Source organism: Typopeltis vanoorti, chromosome 2 (assembly GCF_054136105.1).
Source record: "Typopeltis vanoorti isolate ZY-2024b chromosome 2, IOZ_Tvanoo_1.0, whole genome shotgun sequence".
In the NCBI taxonomy this organism is placed as follows: Eukaryota; Metazoa; Arthropoda; class Arachnida; order Uropygi; family Thelyphonidae; genus Typopeltis; species Typopeltis vanoorti.
The window spans coordinates 5,378,250-5,389,884 of record NC_143550.1 but is presented as its reverse complement, the minus strand read 5'-3'; positions in this window follow the sequence as shown (position 1 = coordinate 5,389,884).

Here is an 11,635-nt window from a genome sequence, read left to right as displayed (position 1 = left end):
ATCTCAGGCAGCAAGTAAAGGAGGATATGTGAGGATCAAGAGTTCTAGATCTAATCATTTCATCAGAGGATGTAATTGTGAGAAGGGGTTCACATTTTTCACCAGTTAGTGAATGCCATCATGAAGTAATCACCTGTGTTATGGCTAGTCATATGCAGGCTTTTGTGAGGAAAGGATATATGTGGAATTATAAGGATGGTGATTATGACAAGCTTAGGAGACAGAGTGGAGCTATAACATGGAATGAGGAGTTGAGCGATAAGAAAATAAATGCTGCATGGGAATTGACAAAGAAATGCATAACAGCATCAATGTGTGAATGTATTCTGAAGGCCAAAAGGCTGAATAAGGTAGGTGCAAAATGGATGAATGTGGAGATTAACCATGAAATCTTTAAAAAAAAAGTACTCGAGAGGGTGCTCGTCAGTCAAGCTTGGCGGACGTGCTTAAGAAGAGCTCCAGATTGAGATAAGTTATTCTTGGAATAATTAAGTATATATGAGTGTTTGAGTAAGAGCTGCTGTAAAAGTTGTGAGCTACCATTATTACTAGTGTGGGGATTTTGTTTTGCTTAACCTTAATTACGAATTCATTATTATTAGGCCTTAGAGTAGTAACCAGCAAAGGAAACATGGCGGCGGCTTTGTCATTCCATGACTTTAACTTAGACTTCAGTCGTTTCGTTAGGTGTGAGGTGTGCTATATGATTACATATAGCACACCTAATTTTTTCTTTTGATTACATAAATGATTTGTGGATGTTTAGGACGGATGGAAGGAGGATGTGTGCGAAGTGTGACCTGAATGAGGAACTGATGAATGCTAACATGAAATTGATGACAGAAAGTGTTATTAGCGAGAATGTCGCAGGGAAAATGAGTGCACATTTGAAAGAAAAGGATAGTGTGAAAGAGAGGCGAAAAAATGTTAAAAAATCAGAAAAAAAGAAAATGAGTGATCTGAAAACCGTAACAGATGTTAAAAAGGACGAAAGTGAGGTGAAAGTGGCGGAAGGGAACGAAATAGAGATAACGAATGAAACCGGAAATGGCGTACCGCAGGAATTGAAAGTGAAAAAAATCGAAAGAATGAATGATAGCGAAAGTTGAACACACGTTGGACCGAAAGTATGGAAACACAGAAGGATGAATGAGAGTGAAAGTGAGAAGAGGAGATCGACAGTTATAAAATTAGAAAGAATGAATGATAGAGAGAATGTGACGCGAGATTCGGAAGTTGAATTGGATTGAATGAGGCAAGAGATTAAATGGATGTGGAATGAAATTAAGAAAATTTGGGTAAAAACTATTAAAACAAATTTTGATGGCATGAAAGAGTTAACGAAAGATAAGCAAGTGGCGTTATATGGAGACTCCATTATTAAAGGTGTGCCGGATGATAGGATGCATAAGGTATATTTTCCAGGTGGTAAAATGAGTAGAGTGATTGAGGCATTGGATATGAGGCAGGAGAGAGCAAAAGAGTTAATAGTATTAATAGGAACGAATGATTTGAGAGAGGACAAAGAGTGTGTCAGAATGGATATCAGGAGGATGCTCTGAAGGATAAAAGAGAATATTGTGACAGAAGGGTAGTGAGCATGTTGCCTAGATATGACTGTGGTGAGATGAGGCAGAGAGTAGGATTATGAATGATATGCTTGTTAATGTGTGGAATGAGTTTGAAGGACGAAGTGAACTATATGGGAGCGATGGACTGCATTTGAGTGGTTATGGTGTGAGTCGCTTGAAGAGACTGCTGCTGGAAGGTAGAGAAGTGAGTAGAGAGAATGAATCAGATCAAGCAGGAAGTGATGTGGAAGAGCAGGAGAGATTGAAGAGGTGGTTATGAAAGGGGAAGTGAGTGGCATGAGTATAGAAAATGAGAATGCTCCAAGAGGAGGTGTGAGCATGTGTAGACAGTAAAGGAATAGAATGACCTGGGATTGAGAGGAAACAGTTGGAATTCGGAAGGGTTCTAGAATGAATGGGCAGAAAGGGAAATAGCCCCAGTCGAGCATGGAGAGATAACATTGAGTGAGTGGCATCAGTGGAACGAGCTGTGGATCCAGAAATGAGCTTTTGTGTTTGTATACAAATGCTAGAAGTATAAGAAACAAGGAAGATGAAATGGTTGCACTAATTGCATCTGTTCACCCAAAGATTGTCGGAATAAATGAGACATGTTTGGATGAGGACAGCATCCAGACAGGAATAGAGATGGAAGGATATGATATGTTTCGTGAGGATCGAAGGGGTAAAAAAGGAGGGAGGAGTGCTATTGATCATAGAGAAAGAGTTATGTCCATACAAAGTAGAAATGCAAGAGGGAAATAGCACCGGTGGTTTAGAGGCAGTATGGTGTGAGATAGAGGTGAATGGAATCAAATTCTTGGTTGGATGTTGTTATAGACCAAGTAATATGGATGGTGGTGATCATAATGGGAATAAGAAAAGGGCAATTTTAATTATGGCAATATAGACTGGAAGGATGAGATAGCAACTGGAAGTAAAGAAAATGAGTTTCTTGAGTTTTTGAGGGATAACTACCTCAGGCAGTATGTAACAGAGGGCACTCGAGGATTGAGGATCTTGGATTTGGTCATCTCATAAGAGGATGTAACTATAAATGAGGTGTTAAATCATCCACCAATTGGTGAGAGTGACCATGAGGTGATTACCTGGTTGGTTGCCAGCTGTGTGAGGACCTCTGTGAGAAAAAGCTATATGTGGAACTACAAGGGGGCTGATTATGAAGAGCTCAGGAGACAGCTTGCGGGTGTAGCGTGGAATGAGGAGTTAGCTGGAAAAGAGATCAGTGCAGCTTGGGGGGATTTTCAAAAACTATCTAGTAGATGCAATGTCTAAGTGTATTCCAAGGGTGAGAAGGTTAAATAAGGTAGGTGTGAGTTGGATGAATAAAGAGATTAAGCATACGATACAGAGAAAAAGGGCATTGTGGAGGCAGCATAAGAGAAGTGGAAATAACCAATTTCATGAGGTCTACAAAGACCAGGCAAGGAGGGTGACTTGGTTGGTAAGGGTAGCTAAAGAGAGGTATGAACAGCAGTTAGCTAATGAAGCCAAAAAAGAATCCTAAGGCGTTCTTTTGATATGTAGCCAGCAAAAGAAAGAAAGAAAGAATGATTATGGAAGGATGACATTGATAGGAGAAAATGGTATAAAGACAGCTGTTGCAAAATGTGTGGTGGAGATACTTAATGAGCAATTCATAAAGGTCTTTCAATCTTGTGAATGTGACTTCATGGAGAGATTGAAAGCAGTAGATGGAGAGGAGATACTGACTGTAAGTGAGCAAGAGGTGTTATGGGGAGTTGAGTAAACTAGATGTTAATAAGGCTGTGAGACTTGATAATATATTGCCACGTATTCTGAAGGAATATGCCAGAGAGTTGACATATTTTTTTAATATTCTGAAGGAATATGCCAGGGAGTTCACATATTTTTTTAATACGAGTCTTGCACTCGGTCAAGTCCCTAAGGAGTGGAAGGAGGGCAAGATTGTGCCACTTCATAAAGGAGGTGATCGAACTCGAGCATTAAACTGTAGTCCTATCTGTGTGTCAGATGTTGTGGTTAAGTTGTTGGAGAAGCTTGTGAGAACTAGGATCCAGAGTTGGATTGACAACAATAGTATTATCTTTGATGGGCAGCATGGATTTGTCAAAGGGAGGTCATGTTTTAGTAATCTACTTACTTATTACAATAAAGTGACTGCTTCCTTCGACAGAGGAGAAGGATTACACAGTAATATATTTGGATTTTGCAAAGGCTTTTGATAGAGTACCTCATGATAAGTTGACAGTCAAACTGTAGCAAATGGGGCTGAATATTAGACTAGTGCATTGGATTGGAGACTGGCTATCTAATAGGTGTCAACAAGTTGTGTATAGGGGGAGCGATATCCAGGAAAAGGAAAGTCACTAGTGGAGTGCCTCAGGGGTCTGTTTTGGGGCCATTACTGTTTAACTTGTATATTAACGATATAGGTGAAGATTTGGATGGAGATATTCAGGTTGTTTGCAGGTGATGCAAAGTTGGGACGAACCATGAAGAGTAGCGAAGATGTTGTGGCCTTACAAGAAGATTTGAATAAATTGAGTGATTGGGCACGGAAATGGGGGATGTGAATTCAATGTTGCAAAATGTAAGGTTTTAAAATTTGTAAAACAAAGATGGGATGCAGAATTTATGCTTGTGAGGATATATATTGTTGGAGCTGGAAAAAATAAGAGATCTGGGGATGACAGTGGATAAGGATCTGAAATTTAGGGGACACATAGCCAAAATTGTGAAGACAACACAAAGGCTTCTGGGAATGATGCAGAGGACATTGACGTGTAGAAGTAGGGAGATTCTTGTTCCGTTGTATAAGGCTTTGATTAGGACACACATGGACTATTGTGCCCAGATTTGGTCACCTGGTTTTCAGAAGGATGAAGAGATGTTGGAAAGGGTCCAAAGGCGATTGACTAAGGTAGTTTCTGACCTCTGGAATGTCGAGTACGAGGAAAGATTGAGAAGATGTAATTTGCAGAGTCTGGTTGACAGGAGGAAGAAGGGAGATATAATAGAGACCTACAAGTTGCTAAGGGGTTGTTATAGGATCAATGCTGGAGAAGTTCTACAGAAAATAGTGGGAGATTGGGGGAGAACCAGAGGTCATCCCTGGAAACTGTATAAAGAGGATGTGAGTAGGGGAGTGAGTGGCAGGTTTATTTTTTGTGCTGTGTTGTGAATGATTGGAATTCATTGCCTGAGAGTGTGGTGTCTGCAAGGAGTTTGAGTGTGTTTAAGACACGGTATGATGAGCTGTGTGTGTGTGTGTGTGAGATAAAAGGACCTCCCAGATGTGTCTTTGACTTCATGAGGTCTTGTGGTAATAGTAATAATACTTTGGAGGGAGTGCAAGATGAATAATGGTAATAATGAGTCACATGAAGAGTATAAAGAACAAGCCAGGAGAGTGTCTCAGTTAATAAGGAAAACAAAAATAGAGAATTAGCAGAAATTGGTAAATCAGGCAAAGAAAAACCCTAGAGCGTTTTTCAGATATGTGACAAGTAGAAGAAAGAATGATCATGGTAAGATGAAGTTAACAGATGAAAGCGGTAGAATGGTAACTGCTGCAGAAGACATTGTTGAGGTATTCAGTGATCGACTTATATGGGTGTTTCAACCTGATCAGTGTGAATCGATGAGGAATTTAAGTGTAGAGGAAATAGGTGAGGATGGCTTAATTGTGAGTGAGCAGGAGGTATTTGAGGAAATAAATAAACTTGATGTCAATAAGGTGATAGGATTTGATGACATATCACCACACATCTTAAGGTAACGTTCAAGGAAACTGACAGTATCATTGTCATGCCTGTTTAATAAAAGTCTTGCAACAACACAGGTTCCAAGGGAGTGGAAGGAGGGTAAAATTGTTCCACTGCATAAAGGTGGTGATAAGGCTGTGGCTATAAATTATAGGCCAATCTGCATATTTGGAGTTGTGGTGAAGTTAGTAGAGAGATTGGTGAGAAGTAGGATGCAGAAATGTGATAACAGCAGTATTCTCTGTGGTTATCATATTTTTCTATCATACTTATGTACTATAAAAAGGTGACAAATACCTTGCACAGGGGAAGATGCATATGCAAAGTACAGTGGTGTGCTTTGATTTTGCAAAGGCATTTGATAGACTGCCACATGACAAGCTCTTAAATAAATTGAAACAGATGGGATTGAATAACAGACTTCTGAGTTGGATCCGTGACTGGTTGTTAGATAGGTATCAAAGAGTTGTATATGGAGGTGCGGTATCCCGAAAGAGAAAGGTCACTAGTGTTGTGTCGCAGGGGTCAGTTTTGTGACCATTTTTGTTCAGTTTCTTTGTTTAATGATATTAGGATGGGTTTAACTAATGATATTTAGCTGTTTGCAGATTATGAAAAACAGGGGAGAGCAATGCAGGGTCGAGCAGATGTTATGGCCTTATAAGAAAACTTGAATAGATTGCATGAATTTGCATGTAAGTGGAGCTGTCAGTTCAATGTTGAAAAATGTAAGATTTTGAGATTGGTAAGCAATGATGGGATGCAAAGTATACACTTGGTTGGAAAACCTTAAAGGAAGTAGAGGAGATGAGAGATCTAGGAGTGATGGTGGATAAGGACCTGAAATTCAGGGGCCACATTGCACAAGTTGTGAAGATATCACATTGGATAATGGCAATGATGCAAGGACCCTGACATACAGAAATAGAGAGGTTATGATACTATTGCATAAGGCCTTGATTAGGCCTCATATGGATTATTGTGCACAGATTTGGTTGCCAGGTTGCATGGAGAATATGTTTAAAAGGGTCCAGAGAAGATTCACAAAATTGGCCAGTGGTCTTTGAAATGTGGAGTGCATGGACAGATTGAGTGAATGGAAATTTCAAAGCCTCGTGAACAGCAGTCAAGGGAGAAGATATGATTGATACATATAAGCTAGTCAGGGGTTGTTATTGGGTTGAAGCTGTACAAGGAGGGTGTGAGCAGAGTAGTGAGGAGTAGGTTTTTTGCATGGAGAGTTGTTGGTGAGTGGAATGCATTGCTTGAGTGTGTTGTGAATGTAGACACATCGAATCAGTTTAAGGCCACAGTTGGATGTGCATTGTGTACCTTCGATGATGAGTCACTGACTCCATGGAGGTCAGATATTAATAATAATAATCATAATCATCATTATTTTAGTAGTTTTTGTAGAGAGGAAGGTGAAGTTTGAGGGGTCATACAGCAAGATGCAGTAGAGAAATTTAAAGAAGACATTGGGACTGACAGATTATAAGGAGAGAATGAGAATTTGTGCACTGCAGGATGGTAGCAGACAGGAGAAAAGGTTGGTCGATTGGTAGAGTCTCTGCTACTAATGGCTCACAAAAAAAGTTAAACAAGTTTGAGTGTGGTTAGTAGTTGGAAGGGGTTCACTCATTCGATGCTGTTGGCACACTCTCCCTTGATGAGTCTTTGGTGTCACATAATAATAATAATAATAATGCCAGCCTGGCTGGCTGAGTGGTTAGCGTATCCACTCTCCAGTCCAAAGGATGCAGGTTCGAATCCTGCCATGGGCATGGATGTTTGTGATTGTCTGTGGAAATACTAGTGGTAGTGGTCGGCAGTAGATCATGTTGGTGGAGTCAGCTGGTGGATTGAGTGGTGGAGACAGAGTTGCAGAGTAGGTGCCCTCCCTCGATGAGTCTTTGGACTCCCCGGAGGTGTCAAATAATAATAATAATAATAATGATAGAGACCTATAAACTTCTGAAAGGTTACATCACAAAGGATACAAGTAGATGGAATTATTTGTTCCTATTCACAAGAACCCTAGGAACTAACTAACAATGAGTTAACAGCCATTATAATTTTGTCACATTTACAGGATATTCAAATTATTCTGTAAATTCTGGATATCAGCAACATTCTAGAATACTCTACACATCTTTGCATCAACAACAAACAATTGAATATCTCCTGCCAGATACTTCCAAATATTATTAATATATGGATTGAACAACAATCAATCATCCAAAGACTTATCCCTAGCATGCCCAACTAGTTACCTTAAATCTTATAGATTCAGACCCATTGTATACCACTTTCTGATACCTGTCTCTCAGTCATCTGCTTATTCAAGTCAAGAGTTTATGTTCCTATAGAGAATAATCCCTTATTCTCTAGTATTCTATCAAATGCTTTAGCAAAATCCAATAGTATCATACAGTATCCATTCACTTTATCCAAATCAGTAATAACATTGTTATAAAATATGAGCCAAATGCTAAAACATAACCTCCTTTTTATAAACCCATGCTGTTCCTTGCAGGGTTCAGGTTGTTTGTCAGCTCATTTCTGTGTGTGTTATAACCAATTCTCTGAGATCTTCACCACCACTCCAGGGACAATGATAAGTCACTAGTTAGATATTTTGCTTTTTGCACCATGCTTCTACAACTGAATATTGTAATTTCCCTCCCCTGTGGTTTGTATAACTTGAGCTGAGACTGAAGTTATATAAACATGTCAAGGGCATAGTCAATTCAGCTGAACATTCCTTTAGCATATGTGCTGATAATCTATCTGTCAGTATTGCTAAATTCTTATCCAGGTTATGCAGCAGCTCTTCAATCTCATTCTGATGCATCCCTTCATCCAATTTAGTAGTGACCTTATGCACCATGTTACACACACCTGGTTGATGAAGTGAGCACTCATTATTTGACATGATACTCATTATTGACATGACATGACACTCATTATTTGATGCAGAAGGGTATCACATGATACCCTTCTGCATCACCTTCTTCTTCTTCTTATGGATCTCTTGCTTAATAAGGTTGCACAACCATTTCACTCACCCTATTTGTTCTTCAAACTTTAGGGATACATTCAGATATTGCCTCATTTTAAGTACTTTTTCAAAGATTTCTGGCTTTTTCTTATACTTAAATCTACAGTGCTTGGCTCAATTGGTAAACTTTCTCTTTTCCTTCCCTGGATACTCCAAAAAGTCTGAACCCAAAGTGTAAATTTCAACCCCTTCACCAGATTCATAACCATGTGTGATGACATTCATATCATTATCACATTTGTATACTATAGTTAAACTTAAACACACATTTTCCCATGATGATCTAGCTTCCCTAACTCTCTGCATTAGGTATCATCCCACTGAGTAATTTTTCCAGGCTCCTAATGCAAAATCTATTCAGTGCACGCTATCCCTCTGAAAAATAGAAGTATTCTCTACTATTAATCAAACTCTACACATTATTATTATTATTATTCGCGACACCTCCAAGGAGTCCAAAGACTCATCGCAGGAGGACACCTACAACTGTCTCAACCACTACACCGAACCTCTACTACGAATCATCTCCATCAACACCATCTACTGCCCACCTCCACCACTACCACAACTAGTATTTTTTTTTTTTGTCTGTAAATTGCGTGTGTTCTGAAGGGCCGATTTGTCTGTATGTGGGATGAAAAACCTGAGTTTCCAGGAAAAAAACCCTGCTACCTCCATATGAGATCGGCTAACTCACCTTCTATTAAAATCATCCAGATAAAGATTCCTCCTGTCGCGACGAGAATCGAACTTAGGCCTATTCCAATTGAAGGGCGCAATGTACCGTTGTTCTTCCAATTGCGCTACAGAGGCGCTATGTCCCTCATGTCCCTTTCTTCTACACAGTCTGTAAACCGAATCATTTGCTATCATAGCCCTCCTTCTTAAATCAGTACTGTTGTATCTCAATTAGCAAACCAACAATTTTTACTCTCTTATTTTTTTTCTTGCTTCCAACAGTCCTTTCATATCCTTTTATAGTCCTAATAAATGCAGTACAAATCTGGAGGCTTTCTTAGCTAAACTTATTAACTGCTATAACAAATTTGCATAAAAGTCATCAATAAAAATGCAACAGCTATGAAAGTAGATAGACATCATTCCATCCACGATGAGTCTCTAATTCCATGGAAGTCAGATGTTAATAATAATAATAGCTGCATCCTAGAGAAGCTATAAAACAAGTAAAACATTTCAACTATTTAGAAATTTTTAGTTAAGATGGCAAATTAAATATGGAAATCGAGACCAGAATAAGCAAAACTGAATATAGTCTGAGTGGACTGAATAAATTTATATGGAAAAGAGAGAGAAAGTGGTCAAAACGCTAAACTAGATGTATTTATAAGAGTGTTTAAACCAGTTTTAACTTGGATCTAAGATCTGGGTCAGATGCAAAACTGTTAATCAAAGACCATAGGCAAGATAAAGTTCTGAAAATTAAAGATACCAAGAAATTATATACCTGGTTTAATCCTTTATCTAAATGTAAGCAAACAAAGTTTGTGTCTGAAGTATTTTCAGGACTGGGACAAAAAAAAAAAAAAAAAAAAGGATTAAACTTAAGTATATAATTTCTTGGTATCTTTAATTTATAGTATAACCAAGTGGAAAAACTTTCAATAAAGTTCTGAAGTAAATTAAGGGAGTGAAAAGATAGCATCAATGGCAGAATCATTAAAAATGGAGATATAAAGACGAAGCATGAAACTGTTGTTAACTTTCTTAGGAAACTGCTTGGCAGTCAGTCTCTACCCTTAGTCATCAATAACTGCTGAGATATTGACATCATTTGTCAGACCTTCAGGCAGATTATAGCAGCAAAGTGTCACCATTTCAATTCCAACCCTAATACTCATTTTGTTGTCTGAAATAGTATAAGTTGTATGTTTGACCTTCTTGAGTTGCAGAATTAAAATCCTGAGTTTTTTTTTTTTTTTTTTTGGAGGGGGGGGGGGGGAACAATATATGCTTTTGCCAAAAATTGATCAACTCATGAATTACGTGATCAAAATGGATAAAAATGTTTATTGTCCAAAAAATGTGGAAACATGACATGCAGGAGATTTTGAATGCTGCAGTCTCTATAAAGTCTTAATGAAAGCTATTCTAAACCTATACCTGTTGTAAACTATTAAATTCTTGAATAAATCAGATCAGATTATATCATCAGAGGATATGATTGTGAATGGGGTGTCTAACCTTCCTCTAGCTGGAAAGAATGACCATAAGGTGATCACCTGAGTTACAGCTAATCTGATCATACGAAAACTTCTGTGGGTATCAGTCATATGAGGAGTCCAAAGGACAGGACAGGAAAGTGACCTGGTTAATAAGAAAAGCAAAAATGAGTATGAAGAGAAATTAACCATTCAAGAGAAGAAGCGTCCTATAGTTCTTTCAATATATGGCAAATAGAAGAAAGAATTGTTATGGGAGAATGATGGTGGTGGATGAAAATGGTAGACCAGTAATTGCTGCTAGTCAAGGTATTCAATGATGAAATACCCTGATGAGCAATTCATCATGGTATTTCATCCTCATGAATGTAACATCATGAGTAACTTGTGCAGAGGGTATGGTGGTGGAGAAGGGACTGGTGGGAAGTGGGCAGGAAGAATATGAGGAATTAAGTAAACTTGATGCTAATAAGGCATATCACTACCTCTTAAAGGGATGCTCCATGGAGTTAACAGTGTCCCAGTCTTGCAACAAGGTAAGTCCTCAAGGAGTGGCAAAAGAGTAAAATTGCATAATTTCACAAAGGTGGTTATAAGACTGATACTGCAAATTACAGAGCACTATGTGTGTCTGGGATTATTGTTAAGGTGTTGAGATGAGAGATTCAGAATTGGGTTCATAATAACAATAGTGATGGTCAGTATGGCTTTGTTAATGGGAGGCAATGTTTTAGGAAACTGCTTATGTACTACAAGGTAAAAAATTCATTGGACATGGGAGATGCATATACAGCAGAACTTGGATTTTTCAAAAGCCATCGATAAATTGCTACAAGTCAAGCTGGTAAGTAAACTGAAACAGATGGAATTTTATCATAGATTACAGAGATGGATAAGTGATTGGCTGTCAGATAAATATCAATAGGTTATATAAGAGAGTGGTACCCTAAAAAAGGAACTGGTGTGCCATAATGATCTGTTTTGGAACCATAACATATCTTGTATGTTAGTGATATTTGGTCAGGTGTGACTGGAGGTATGCAGGTGTGTCCA